Source organism: Ranitomeya variabilis, chromosome 2, assembly GCF_051348905.1.
Source record: "Ranitomeya variabilis isolate aRanVar5 chromosome 2, aRanVar5.hap1, whole genome shotgun sequence".
NCBI classification, from domain to species: domain Eukaryota; kingdom Metazoa; phylum Chordata; class Amphibia; order Anura; family Dendrobatidae; genus Ranitomeya; species Ranitomeya variabilis.
In genome coordinates, this window is record NC_135233.1 from 1,062,874,046 (window position 1) to 1,062,889,777 (window position 15,732).

Below are 15,732 nucleotides of genomic sequence, written 5' to 3' on the forward strand. Positions count from 1 at the left end.
TCTATCATTGTAATCCTGCCTCTGATGATAGAGGTTACTGAAAACTTTTCCTGAAAGGACAGGTGTGAAGGATGGCACCAGAGAGCTCAAACTGAATCCCACCTCTTGTCATGAACCCGCACCTCGCCTGACGTCACTATTAAGTCAGACGGATCACGTAATGCGGTCTCCCCACATTCACCAATGTGACGTTCTGCACCCCAAGGGGACACGTAAGGTAGCTTGGTACAGTTTTACACAGACACCCCCTGTCCGCATGGGTACAGGGAGTGAGATGATGTGGCCCACGCAGTCACTGATGTGGCACCACACTCGCTCACAGGCTGAGAGGCCCATTTACAAGCACCAGCGAAACCGAGTGCTGCCAGCCTGGTAGGACTGCCACCAGTTCCTTGTTAAATATAAGCCTAGTCCGTTAACAGGATTACGGTATATCCAGCCAGAAACCAGCCCCGGTAGCATGGAAAGTTAAACCGAGAAACTGACATCTATCCCTGGATCGAGATAAAAGAGCAGCGCAAGGTTAAATGATATATTTATGGTTATACATATACAATGGTCAGATGTGCAAATACAAATAGTGATACGACAAAAAATATAAGCAGATGGATCATGTCAATTACCGGGTTGATGTTCGTCCATGTGTGCGCTGGGGCGTGGACTGCCAGCTGGCGCCTAGGTCCTTCACAGCAGGTTACTCAACTTGACCCCCCTTTCGAAGTGGACCACATGCATAACAGTGAGAGAGACAACATGGCCATTCACTAGGCTTGATCCCCTTTGGGCACTCCCCTCTGTCTGAACTCAAATCACCTTGTCTTTTTAAGCTAAAAACTCCAAAACCTAAGATGAGTCGTAACTCTTCAATGGATGGTCCTAGGGAGGCTAGGACTTATAGTATCTCCATAACTTCTCATGGAATTATGTTTCTAGAATGTTCTTTGCCAGCTTCAGCATGACTATTGTAAGCGAGCTTTTGTCCTGCTCTGAGCTGGCTCAAGGTGCGAGTTTCTCACAGCCTTTGGAGGCTTGACTCCGCTGCTGAGCTAGGTGCCAGCTTTCTCCTTGAAGCTTGAATAATATTGGACTTCCTGCTGAGTCCCTGCTGGACAATGGAAAGAGGGTTTTATAATTCCAGGTCAAATAGAATACAAATGATTGGCATTAAATTATATCTCCAATATTCTTCACAACAGGAAGAGAGAATCTAAAAAAGCCAAAGTGACCATTGTGAAATTTGGAAGATTGCAAATTTTTTTATTTATTTTTTCTTTATGTAAAAAAAAAATCATTACCAAATTTTTTTAATTAAACGCTTAAAACACAAATGCATGATTTAAACAAAAGTTTATTTTCCATGACGTCCCTCCAGCCAGCACCAAGGAGGTCATCCTTCGTATCCTTACAGGGATAGGAAACACGAGAGGTTAAAAAAAACCCCTCGCATCCCCACCCTTCAGTGTGTTCCCTGTCCCTGCGAGGATAGGCACGAGAGAAAGAGCAGACTTACCTGGTGAGACGGACTCAGTGAGATTGGGGGCTCAGTTTTTATCGGTCGTCCATGACAGCACTACGGAGAGAGGGGATCCGCCCTTCAGGAACAGGAAACCTACAGATACATAAGGGCGGCACCTCTCCCACGCATCAGTTGGTTTCCTGTTCCTGGAGGACAGGATTCCCTGCAGATACGACTTCGTTTCTCCTATCAATACCCAGGCCGGCTGTCCGACCCAGGTAGCGAGGGGGTCTCCTACCTCGGGCAGTGCGGGTCTCTGGAAGCGCCACGGTGGGTCCGGGTAGGGCTCCACGACAGTGAGCGGTGCAGTGTGGAGCGACGTCCGGAGGAGGTCCATCCCCAGTGGTCAGCAGGTGAGTATGTCCCCCCCCCCGGGGTCCGCTCTCCCCCCTGGGCCTCGGTCTTCCCCACTCTGATCCCCGTCGGTGCGGCGCGGCGTCCTGTGTGCTCCTATCGATTCGGGACCGGAGCTGGGGGTCGGACGCCGGCCTCTGCCGCGGTCACCGCTGGGCTGCGGCCGCGGAAGCGGCGGTGGCGTAGCGGGGGGGCGGCTGAGTGGTCCGGCGGCACCGTTCCCCGGCTTCCGGGCACGTTTCTGAGCGTTCTGCCCGAAACCGGAAGTGACACGCAGGGGGCGGGGCCAAAACCGGAAGTCAAGCGCCGGCCGTTTTTTTTCTAAAAACGCCGCTGTCCTGCATGCGGGAGCGTTTGGGTGCAGGGGGGGGGTGGAGCAGTCACCTGCAAGTCGGGGGGGTGGATTTGGCCACACACCTGCACTGATTCCGGATCCGGGGGAAGGGCTATTTATAGCCAAACAGAATGCTGCAGCACTGCTTGTGAGCCCATCTGCAGCTATGGATGAGCCGGAAGCTGGCGTCGGTCTGCTGGAGCAGGAGCAGGACAGATCCTCGGAGAAGTCCCATGCGAACCCCCAGCTGAAGACCCGCGGACGCAGTAACCAGACCAGTCGCAGATCTAAACAGAAGGATCTGGACCGACCCCCCAGTAATCCGGTACCTACCGCTACTGCCTGGGTAAGAGATCTTCGTGAATGTACCCTGATGCAGTCTTTTCCTATGTTTATTTCCGTAGGGGAAAAAAAGCGCTGGTAAAACAAAAAACAAGGAGTGCGCGCTATGCGCTTGCCCTTTGCCAGACGCCTACCCTAAGAGACTTTGTCAGTCGTGTGTACGGCAGACGGTAGGAAATAAATTGATGGGGACTCTGATAGCGGTAGCGCCAGATAAATTACATAGCCTTTTTCTCCGCTCCCATAGGTGGCGGAAGAGTCTCCTGATTTCACGTCAAACCTTAGGGAGATTATCAGGAAGGAGGTGAAAGATTCCCTGAAATCCCTGTCCCGGGAGCCTTCCAAAAGAAGAAGGGAGCCTAGCGCCTCAGATTCGGATTCGTCCGCTGGCCCTAGTAGGGAGAATGAGTCAGACGCCTCTGTCTCCTCAGCGTCCTCTTCGGAAGAGGAGTCTAACCGGTTCTGTTTCCCATTGGACCAAATGGACAAACTAATTAAATCAGTTAGATCCACCATGGGGGTGGCTGATGAAAGGCCAGAACTCTCTACACAGGACCTAATGTTTGGCGGTCTAGACCCTAAAAAACGTAGGTCTTTTCCGCTCAATGACAAGGTCCAGAACCTCATCAAAAGGGAATGGAAAAAACCAGAGAAGAAAGGCTCTTTTCCACCTGCCTTTAAACGCAGATATCCCTTTGAGGACCCCATGGTGAATACATGGGATAAGGCGCCGAAATTGGACGCAGCGGTGTCTAAGGCGTCTAAAAAATCATCTATCCCCTTCGACGACATGGCTTCCCTAAAGGATCCTCTCGATAAGAAGGCTGACTCATTCCTTAAAGGGACATGGGAGATGTCGGCGGGTGCCCTGAGACCTGCTGTAGCCGCGACATGTGCAGCCAGATCAATGATGGTCTGGCAGGATCAGCTAGGGTCTAAGTTGGAAGGCGGTGTTTCCAGAGATTCTATGTTGAAATTCCTGCCAACAATTCAGAATGCCGCTGCCTTTCTCGCGGACGCATCTGCGGATTCGTCAAGAATGGCGGCTAGGGCGGCCGGACTATCAAACGCAGCACGCAGGGCCCTATGGCTGAAATGTTGGCCGGGTGACCTTCAATCCAGATCCCGTCTGTGCTCTATCCCATGCGAAGGGGAATACCTGTTTGGTCCAGTCCTAGACGAACTGCTGGAGAAAGCTGGAGACGAGAAGAAAAAGTTTCCCAATCTACCAACTACCTCTTACAGGCGTCCCTTCGCAGGGAAGAGATTCTTTCGGAGGAGACCAGCCAGAGACCAGAGCAGATGGGATGAGAAAAAGAAGAAAGGTACTGGATTTATGTTTGGAGGTGGAGGACGTCAGGAGCCATCCCGTGAGGTCAAAAAACCACCCCAATGACTAGTCGCCCCGGTTGGAGGTAGACTATCTGCCTTCTACCCGGCCTGGTCCAAAATCTCCAGTAGTGATTGGATTTTGGGGTTAATAGCTACGGGTCTGCGGCTAGAGTTCTCTTCCATCCCTCAGAACTTCTTCAGAGTTACCCCACTCAGGTCCTCTCCAGCAGAACAGGCGGCCCTGGAAGCAGAAGTTCACGACCTGCTCAATAAGAATGTCCTGTCAGAGGTTCCGGAAGGAGAACAGGGTAGAGGATTCTACTCTCCTCTATTTCTAATAAGTAAACCTGATGGCTCCTTCAGAACAATTATTAACCTTAGGGCTCTTAATAATTTCCTGACCGTCCAATCATTTAAGATGGAAACTATTAACACCGCAATAAAGCTACTGTTTAAAAACTGCTTTATGGTAGTATTGGATTTGAAGGACGCCTATTACCATATCCCTATTTATGCAGGTCACCAACGATACCTGAGGGTGGCGGTAAGGTTGGATGGGGTAATCAGACACTTCCAGTATAGGGCCCTCCCCTTTGGTATATCGGTCGCCCCTCGAGTGTTTACCAAAGTTATGGCGGAAGTTATGGCACACCTGCATGAGTCCAATATTCTAATAATCCCCTACCTGGACGATCTCCTTATCGTAGGTAAAACGGCGGATCACTGTCTGGAACAGTTACATAAAGTGATGTCTGCTCTGGAGCGTCTGGGGTGGATGCTAAATGTTAAAAAATCACGCTTACAGCCCATGACGGTGCAGCGATTTTTAGGCCTGACCCTGGATTCCCAGGTTCAGGAATGCCGTTTGCCTCCTGAGAAAATTGATCGCCTGCACCTTCAGGTGCTGAATGCCTCTAAAAACCCCACCATGTCCCTTAGAAGAGCCATGTCTCTGTTGGGCTCTCTCTCGTCCTGTATTCCAGCGGTCCGATGGGCCCAGTATCATACGAGGATACTTCAGGGCGAGGTGCTGTTACAACAAAAAAGGTTGGGGGGATGTCTGGAGAGCCTGATGACCCTATCCCAAGACGCTATTATGTCCCTCGGATGGTGGCTAGACCAAGAGAACCTGTCCACAGGGGTCCCCTGGGAATATAATGTAACTCGTATAGTCACCTCGGACGCTAGCCCTTCTGGGTGGGGGGCTCACATGGGGGATACGTTGGTCCAGGGGCTTTGGGATCGGGATCAGATAGAAATGTCTTCCAACCTAAAGGAGTTAACGGCTGTGGAACAGGCAGTTAAATCACTCCTTGTCTATCTACAGGGCCACCACGTGCGGGTATTCTCGGACAATCGGGTCGCCGTGGCGTACATAAATCACCAAGGCGGAACTCGTTCCAAATCCCTAATGTGCGTAGCAGATCGTCTATTCCATCTAGCAGAGCAACATCTTCTCTCATTGACGGCTCTTCACATAAGAGGGGCAGAAAACACTACGGCGGATTTCTTAAGCCGCAACACATTGAGGCAGGGAGAGTGGTCCCTGAACGACTCCATCTTCAACCTCATCGTGGAAAGATGGGGTCAACCAGAGGTAGACCTGTTTGCCACAAAAGAAAACAGGAAAGTGGCACAATTCTGCTCTCTCAACCCCAGAGAAAATCCTCTGTCAGTAGACGCCCTCCTCATAGACTGGAACTTCAGGCTAGCCTACGCCTTTCCTCCCCTGTCTCTACTTCCTCTGGTGGTGAGGAAAATCAGGAAGGACAAAGCCACAGTAATAATAATTGCCCCCTTCTGGCCCAGAAGGACGTGGTTTCCATGCCTGAGGGCTATGTCGATATCCGACCCATGGGTCTTGCCAGACATCCCGGATCTCCTATCCCAGGGCCCAGTCTACCATCCTCGGGCGGTTGGCCTTCATCTGATGGCGTGGATTTTGAGCGGGCGCTGTTAAAGGATAGGGGGTTCTCTCCGGGCCTCATTAACACTCTGCTGAAGAGCAGAAAAATAATTACCACAAAGATTTATGTTAGGATCTGGAAGAAGTTCCTTCAAAACTCGGGGGTAATAGCTGGTCAGTCAATACCAATAGACCAGATTTTAGAATTCTTACAGAAGGGGTTGGATATGGGGTTATCCCCAAATACACTTAAAGTGCAGGTATCAGCCTTAGGGGCCCTCTTTGGCTGCAACATTGCTGAGAATCACTGGGTCAGCAGATTCATCAGAGCGACAAAACGGTCTAGGCCAATGGTGAAGAATAGGGTCATGCCATGGGACCTGAACCTAGTCCTCTCGGCCATGACAGAGGCCCCATTTGAGCCAATTGCATCAGCCTCTATTAAAAATGTATCCCTTAAAGTAGCCTTCCTGGTGGCCCTAACATCGGCGCGTAGGATAGGCGACATCCAAGCATTATCCAGGGTTCCCCCTTACATGCAGCTTAGGGATGATAGAGTGATACTATCCCCTGATCCAGCATATCTTCCTAAAGTAGTGTCCAGGTTCCACAGAACACAGGAAATAGTTCTTCCATCTTTCCTCCCCAATCCTACTAACGATAAGGAAAGGAAGCTACACACTTTAGATGTGAAAAGATGTATCCTGGAATATCTGGCAGTAACTGATCCCTGGAAGATAGATAACGCCCTATTCGTGTCCTATCAGGGTAGTAGGAAGGGTCACAGGGCATCAAAATCTACTTTAGCTAGATGGATCAGGGAGGCTATCTCGCTGGCATACATCTCAAAGGGCAAGCCGGCGCCTGAAGGTCTGAAAGCGCATTCCACTAGAGCTATGGCGGCTTCGTGGGCGGAAAGATTGGAGGTGTCGATCGACCAAATTTGTAAGGCTGCTACTTGGTCTTCCCCAAACACATTCTATAACCATTATAGATTGAACTTGGGTGCCTCTTCTGACCTTTCCTTTGGTGTAAGGGTGCTGCAAGCTGTAGTCCCTCCCTAGTTAGTTACTCTCTGTAATTCTCTCCGTAGTGCTGTCATGGACGACCGATAAAGTCTTAGTTACTCACCGGTTAACGGTGTTTTTCGGAGTCCATGACAGCACCTGTACATACCCTCCCGTCTTCTTAAGTTCTGGGTGTACACCTCTTCCTTTATTTATATAATTCACGGGTAGTGAATAGTTAGTTATTGTATCATTGTTTATTATGTATGCTATTAACCTTGGTGGTCCTCTTGTGCTCTGTAAACCAACTGATGCGAGGGAGAGGTGCCGCCCTTATGTATCTGTAGGTTTCCTGTTCCTGAAGGGCGGATCCCCTCTCTCCGTAGTGCTGTCATGGACTCCGAAAAACACCGTTAACTGGTGAGTAACTAAGACTCTCCTTCCCTGTGTCAAGTGCTCAGTGGCAGACACCCCCTGCAGAGGGGTTCCTCAGCACTAGTGACACGGTGAGCTGGGACCAGGGGCTCCTTCCCTGATGCTACCACTAGGGGGTGCCCCAGCTTGCCCTATTTCCCAAGATACTTCTGAAGGTGAAGACTCCGGGACCTCCACCCTTGCCTTATCTCCTGAGTTAGCCCTCCATCTGTTCTCTTCCCCCACCCAGCGCTATTGTACACTGCAGTATACCAACCCGAGAAACAAGGCTACACAAATAAGGGTTAACAGAAAACTCCAGGCATACACAATATTCACTCACATATAACAGGAATGCACTGGGACCTGGAGGAAGAGGAATAAACAAAAGTAGAGAAGAGACGGGAATGATCACACTTACAAACCACACAACAGTCACAGATAACTCCTCCAACAATCCTTCTCATATGAACACCTTTTCCTCCTGAAGCCATGCAGCAAATGCTAGAAAAGAAAATAGCGGTCTGGAGGGAGCGCTGATGACAGAGGCCACCGGAGTAGAGGTTGGGGATTTAAAACAGCCAATCGCTGTCTTCTTCAGGTGGCAAAAAGTAAAAGGATTGAAGGGAACAAGGAAATATTTAAAGGGACGGGAACCAATAGGAATTAAGGAAGGGAGGTACAAAGGGGGAAAGGTTAAAAAAAAGGGATAACGAATAAACAAGTGAGGTAATGTGCAATGGGAAACAATGCAAAAACATTACAAATATCATAACTGAGAAAAAGAAAAATACTAAAAAAAATTGCTATAAAATATTAAAAATAAATGTTAAATATATAATAAAAAATACATGATAAACAACCATAAACGTATAGAAATATAACATAGTGCATCATTAAAAGGGCAGACCAAGAATCAAAGATATGTGGGATAAAATAAATGTCACATTATTTGGCCACATTTTCTATCATGAGATTAAATCTCTCAAGGGAGAGAGTGCCCAATTTAAAAATCCAAAAACTCTCCCTATTAATTAACCTCCTTATACCGGTCAGGAACATTATCAGGTATGTAATCAATGTTAATAAGAATACATTTTATAGGATCTTTCTGGTGTACTAGTGAAAAATGCTTGGCTAGACTATGCAGTAAAAATCCATTGTGGATATTCTGCCTATGTTTATTCAGACGGGCGTGCATTGTCTGGATGGTGCGTCCCGCATACTGTAGCCTGCATGTACATTGGATGAGATAGATAACATACGAGGACTGACAATTGACATAATTGATGTTAAAATTAGTTCCCATGATGGTCGATGTAAATTGTTTAGCACCGTGCAGAATAGAAGTGCAACAAAGGCATTTTGGCGCCTTACATGAGAAGCAACCTGGATTAAGTGTCTTAGTAATTGATGGGGAGTAAATGTTGAGCGCCATATTACTGGGGGCAATCATATTCCGAAGGGTACGATTCCTTTTGAAAATAAGTCTCGGTTTAGCAGGAAGATATTTTGAAAGTATCGTCTTGGTGCCGCCGCTCACCTGCCCCACAGGACTAGGAACCCTTTCGAGCCGCTGCACATTGTTCTGCTTGTTCAGCATAACCGTACATGGTGAGTAGGTCCGCGACCTTTCATATCCTTTCCCCGGCTGATGCCATTCATGTGCGCTCCCCTCTCTCTTTTTTGTTTCTATGCAGCAAATGCTAGCTCTGACAAGGATTTGCATCAGAGCTCAGATTATAACGGGAATAATGGAGGCGGCTGACTGAGCTCAGCTGCGAGCTCAGAGATTTCCAACATGGCCTATTAAGCCCTGTTCTGCCAGAAGGAATGAACACCATTAAAATGAAGAAGTGCTTCTTCTCAGCGCAAGAGTGGGAACAATCAGACGCCGCAGTCTTCTATCTCCTATCTGTTGCGGAAACCCTGTGAAACCTAGCCAGTCGAGCGGTGCTCCTGGTCCATGAGCCGTTTCCCCCCGGTGAGGGGCTCTCTGCTCCATGTCCGTGTGCGTTCCAGGGGCAGGGGCGCACTTATGCTGAGGTCATGCAGGTGCGCGGGGCAGCACACATTTCTGGAAAGACAGCCCAGGGTGGAACACATGAAGCAAGAGATGATCTGATAAAAGAATAGAAGACAAGGTAATATAAGCTAAATACGTCTGTCTGTGGGAGCTTGCTAAGCTGGAAGTTGTGCAAAGAATGGAGGATTCAGGTCGTTCAGATGCCCCATCAGAGCAGACCCTGGTACATGTGAGTTTTTGGGAGTAAGGATTACTACCATAGCACAGATGCTCCATGTCCGCTATCGGTGACGGACCCGGAAACTGCAGACCGCGTCCGAAGGTCCGTCACAGAATGACGGCACATTGCTAACGCATGCCGATTATGACATGCGTTAGCGATGCGCTACATTATGGCAGTCAATGGGTGCGCTGAAGCATCCGTTACATAGCGTTAGTGCCGCTGTGTACCGGATACCGTCAGCGCATTTCCATTAACGCAATATGAACCTGGCCTAAGAGGGAAGCCAGGAAAGCTTTGAGGAAGCCATCCGCAGTGTTAAATTACTTGAAGTACGTGGGAAACAGTTGTGTGTAGGCTGCACTTCCAAGATCGTTGGGGAGGAGCAGTCCCCTTTTCTAACACACATGAGATCCATGATTAGAGAGGAGGTACAGGCTTCTATCTCCAATCTCGTTGCTCCACAAACCTCTCAACCTGGTCCTCGTGCAAAAACATCAAGATGGGAGATGGAATTCAGAAGAATACAGTCTCTTGGGTCTGATCAGGATGAAGAGGAGGAGATAACCTTAGGTCCCTGGAGGAGTGGAACAAATACTACTGTCAGGAATACCATGCAGGTGGAAGATTCTCAAAAATCTCAGTCTATTCAAGATGAGATGTTTGGGGGGTATAAGATCTCAGAGAAATAGTTTTTGCAGTGAATAATCACATGCATGCCGTGATTATGGAAGAATGGTAGGATGCGGAAAGGAGACTGATTATACCCCGAGACTTTAGGATCCATCTGCCCCTTGATCCAGAGGACATAAAACCCTCAGAGGAGATCCCGAAAATAGATGTCGGATTGGCCGTTGTGGATTCGCAGCAGTTTTCCATCAGGTGTACAGTACCATGTAAACCTATGGAAAACCAAATCCGCTGTGCCCATGGTGCGGAAAATACAGCGTGGAAATGCTGCGTTGTATTTTCCGCAGCATGCCAATTCTTTGTGCGGATTCAGCAGCATTTTACACCTGCTCCTCAATAGGAATCCGCAGGTGTAAAACTGCAGGAAATCAGCGGTAAATCCACAGGTAAAACGCAGTGCATTTTACCTGCGGATTTTTCAAAGACGGTGCGGAAAAATCCACACATGAATACGCAATGTGGACACATAGCCTTAGTCAAGTTGGCCACAGCATCCATGGCTGATGTGTCTGGAGAATCAGATTTGCCTCTAGAAATAATGCCCTCTCAAATGCAGCCTTTCAGGCTTTTTGGTTAGAAACCTGGCCAGGGGATAATCAGTCTACGAACAAGCTCTGTTCTATCCCCTTCACAAGATTAAGAGTATTCGGGCCTGTACTAGATTAGATTCTAGTCAGATAGCAAGAGAGGGTTCCTAGAAGATAGGGCTAGGAGATTTCATAGGTCCAGCCCCGCCCAGAGGCAAGATTATAAGATTAAAGTCAGGCAGATGGGCCTACCTCAGAGGAGGTAGGGGTAGAGGTTCCCTTTTTGGCTCGGGACCAGGTATGGGAAGACAATGACACCACACGTGTAGGGGGGCGGGTCCACTGCAGGAAATAGCTCGGAGATCAGTAGGTTCTAAAAACCATTTAATCCGGGTATATGGTAGTCTGTCCAGTTTCTACCCAAAAGATTCGTTCTAATAGATTCCCAGTCCCCAGCCGTTTTCTCTCCTACGTAGTCAGACATACAGGATCTATTAAAAACCAGAGTAATAACCCCAGTTTCTCATGTAGAAAGATTCCAGGGTCACTATTCAAGCCTCTTCTCGATCAAAAATCCCTCACGTGAGCCCCACACGATAATAAATTTGAAACCTCTGAATTGATAGATGAGAAACGAAAAGTTCAGAATGGAGTGGATAAAGTCAACCATTTCCCTGATAAACAAAAACATAGTGATGTGTACATTAGATTTAAAAATTGCATACTACCACATCCCGATTCATCGTTGCCGTCAGAAGTTCCTAAGATTTGTGGTAATGTCCCAGGGTCGGATTCACCACTTTTCAGTTTCAATGTCTCCCCATCGGCCTAGCCTCAGCCCCTTGGGTATTCGCGAAGCTGGTAGCAGAAATTGCAGCTTTCCTAAGGTAGGAAAGTATAATAGTCCCCTACTTAGACAACTTCCTATTAATAGTCAATTCAAGAGGAGAGCTTCTAGACCTGGATGTCAACTCTCGATCTCTATACTAAAAAACACTGGACTGGATTATAAATTGAAAAAAATCAGACCTAGTACCAGGGATCAGGAAGAAATTACTTGGCAGAGGTGTCAAACTGCATTCCTCGAGGGCCGCCAACAGGTCATGTTTTCAGGATTTCCTTAGCATTCCACAAGGTGCTGGAATCATTCTGTGCAGGTGATTAAATTATCACCTGTGCAATACAAGGAAATCCTGAAAACATGACCTGTTGGTGGCCCTCGAGGAATGCAGTTTGACACCTCTGTTACTGGGGGTTCTCTAAGAATCCTAAGAGCCTCATTCTTACCGCAGGGATGCAGAGATCAGTAAAAGACAAAGTTCCTCTATTCTCAATGAATCTGTTCAATCATGGGGGGCGATGAGATTTCTTGGAATACTGACAGCCTGTATCCCCTGTGTTCGATAGTCAATTCCATTCAAGGGAAATTCAAAAGGCCGTTCTATCCACATGGGACAGACGGCAGGTAACCTTAGACAAGGAAATGTATCGTTCTCTGGCGGTGAGGAGATCTTTGGTTTGGTGGACCATTCCCCAAAACCTTCAAGTAGGTATCCCATGTATTTCCTCTCCGTGTGTGATAATTACCACTGACTCATGTCAGTCAGGATGGTCTTCCCACCTGGAAGGGAAGTTTCAACAAAGAGGCTAGCCACCATAAATTCAGTCCAGTAGTTCAAACTATGAGGATCGTTGTGCTGTATGGGAAGTCCAGCAGAGAAGCCGACCTCTAGTCAAGGACAGTTATGTAAAAGTTCTGTCGGACAATGTAACGATGATTTTCTCTTCGCCACGACAGCACCCACTGAGAGAGGGGATCCGCCCCTAGGAACAGGAAACCCTACGGAGAGATAAAAGGGGCGGTCCCCCTCGCTCCCACAGTTTGGTTTCCTGTTCCTATGGGAATCCACGGAGAAGAGGATGCCTAGCCTGGATGCCGCTTGCGCAGTTTACCTGTGAGGACGGCAAGGGCTCCAGAGCTGGATGCAGCGTCGGGGGTCCTGGTGTCAGCTTCCCCCCTCTGCTGGCAGACGCCGTGAGGCCAGGACTGAAAGATGGCTGGCTCACAGGAACTCATCCGGGACGTCTGCGGGGAGCTAGCGCTGAGGTCTGGTGAGCGCTGCGCCGTCCTCGGCGAGCGCTCATGCGGTGTGGAGCCCCAGTATGTTTCCCCGGAAGTACAGCTGAAAACTTCCGTGGTGATGGAGGAGACGGCGCCTGCGCTGGTGCCGGTGACAGCGCGGGCGCATAGGATATGGCCACGACCCGGAGGTGATTAGCACTACCGGGTTCAACAGGAAGAAGATGGCGGCCCCCATGTGAAAAGGACGCCGGCAGTAACGCTCCGGCGTCCAATATGGATTCGGCACAGGACCCTGCGATGTCTTCCATTGAAGCCACCGCAACTACTCGCAGCCATGTCAGCAGCAGCAGCCGCTTCAAGCGGAGCGGATCTTCTAAGAACAACAAGCCTCAGCAGTCTCCTCCTCATCAGCCGGTACCTTCACAGACAGCTTCACTGGGGTGAGTGTACATCTACCCTATTAAGCTGATTACTGTTCCCTCTCCTTCTATACACTCTAGGCAAAATGTACTGAAAAAATGAAACACAAACAGTGTGCGTTATGTCTTCAGCCCCTTCCGGATAGTTACAAAAAGAGGCTTTGTAAACCATGCATTGATTCTACCTTACGGGAGGAGGCCTCGATTAAATCAGAAGACATTAGAGTCATGATTAGGGAAGAATTACAAGCCCTGCATAGTTCGGAGAAAGAGACGCGTACTAAGGGGATAAGAGAATATGTTTCACCCATATCTGACCAGTCTTCCGAATTAGAGAATGCAAATTCGGATATTTCCCGAGAATGTTTCCTCGGATGAGGATCAGGATACGTGTTTTCCCACCGATAGTATTGATAACCTGGTGAAATCCGTCTGTAACACCATGGGCATCAAGGATTCTAAGACCCCTAAAACACAGCAGGACATTATTGTTCGCTGGGCTGTCTGAAAGGAAAAGATCCTCCTTTCCGGTGATAGCAGCAGTTAAAAATTTAATTAAAAAAGAGTGGGAAAGCCAGGGGCAAAGGGGATTACCACCATCTTCAAAGAGACGTTATCCTTTTAATGATGAGGAATTCTCAGCTTGGTCAAAAGCCCCAAAAGTAGACGCAGCAGTGGCATCCACATCCAAAAGATCCTTGCTACCTGTGGAGGATTCAGGTTCACTACAAGATCCTCTGGACCGCAAAGCCGACTCTCTCCTTAAAAGAGCGTGGGAATCTTGTGCGGGAGCCCTAAGACCGGCTGTGTCGGCTACATGCACCGCTAGGTCCATGTTAGTCTGGCTAAGTGACCTGGAAGAAGGACTTAAAAACGGTCTCTCTCGGGACAAGTTGAGAGCCTCTATACCTTTGATTAGGGGTGCTACAGCCTTCCTGGCAGACTCATCTGCTGACTCAATACGTTTGGCAAGCCAAGTCGGCAGGGCTGACTAATGCAGCACGTAGGGCCCTGTGGCTTAAGGGTTGGAAAGGTGATCCCCAAACAAAATCCAAATTGTGTGGCCTCCCACGTCAGGGTGAGTACCTATTTGGTACTAAACTGGACGAGATCCTAACTAAAGCAGGTGAGAGGAAAAAGGGCTTCCCTAATAATAATTACCTTCCATCCTATAGAAGAGCGTTCCGGAAGCCCGTGTTTAACAAAAGGAAGGATTTCAAGAACCAAGACCGCTGGGCCACTAGAGACACCAGACAGAGAGGAGCATTCTTTGGGAAGCGCCCTTTCAAAACTGGAGAAAAACCCCGCTAGAACAGATCTACCTGTGGGAGGTAGATTGTCTTCCTTCTCAGATCAATGGCAGAAAATAACATCAAGCGTTTGGGCAAATAGTCTCATCACCTTTGGCCTAAAACTAAAATTTTCCCGAGTCCCTCCGGACTAATTTCTATTGACTTCTTTAAAAACCCAGTTACAACAGGAGGCTTTGGAGCAGGAGGTAATGAATCTTCTAGCCAAAAGAGTTTTGGTGGAAGTTCCATTTCTTCAGCAAAAAAAGGGATTCTATTCCCCTCTATTTTTAATCCCAAAGCCAGATGGATCATTCAGAACCATTTTGAACCTTAAAAAATTGAACACCTTCTTAGACAATCAAACCTTTAAGATGGAATCTATCCGGTCCACCATAAAACTGTTATCTCCCCATTGCTTTATGACGGTACTTGACCTGAAAGATGCGTATTACCATCTACCAATTTTTATAGATCATCAACAATATCTCCGCGTGGCGATTGTGTTGAATGGATGTATACGACATTTTCAGTATACAGCGATGCCCTTTGGGCTATCAATAGCTCCAAGGGTATTCACTAAATTAATGTCGGAAGTAATGTCATTCCTAAGGGTCAGAGATACCCTCATAATTCCGTACCTTGATGATCTTTTAGTAGTAGGGAGTTCCCCTTCACAATGTCACCAACGATTATGTGATATGGTTTCGTCCCTGCAAAGGTTAGGATGGTTGATAAATTGGGAAAAGTCTAGACTTTTTCCAACTACTCGACAAACATTCTTGGGGATTATAATAGACTCTATAAGCCAAAGATGTTTCCTACCAGAATCCAAGCAATTGACAATAGGAAATAAGGTACAGTCGGTGATAGATAAACCTCTAATATCTTTAAGAGAAGGCATGTCCCTCCTTGGCTCCTTCACGTCGTGTATCCCAGCAGTACCATGGGCTCAATTTCATTCAAGGCGTTTACAATATGCGATTTTACATGAGGAAATAAAATTACAAGGTCGTTTAGACGGTAAAATTTCCCTTTCTGAAGACGTAATTAAATCTCTATCCTGGTGGCTAGAACCAGATCACTTGGTTAGTGGGGTCCCTTGGGTAGTTAAACCCTCAAACACAATATTCACGGATGCCAGTCCTAGTGGTTGGGGAGCACATTTGAGAGATCAGGTAGTCCAAGGTCTATGGTCGGTTACGGAGTCAGACGACTCATCTAATATGAGAGAGCTGAAAGCTATCTATCACGCTCTATGTGAATTCCTTCC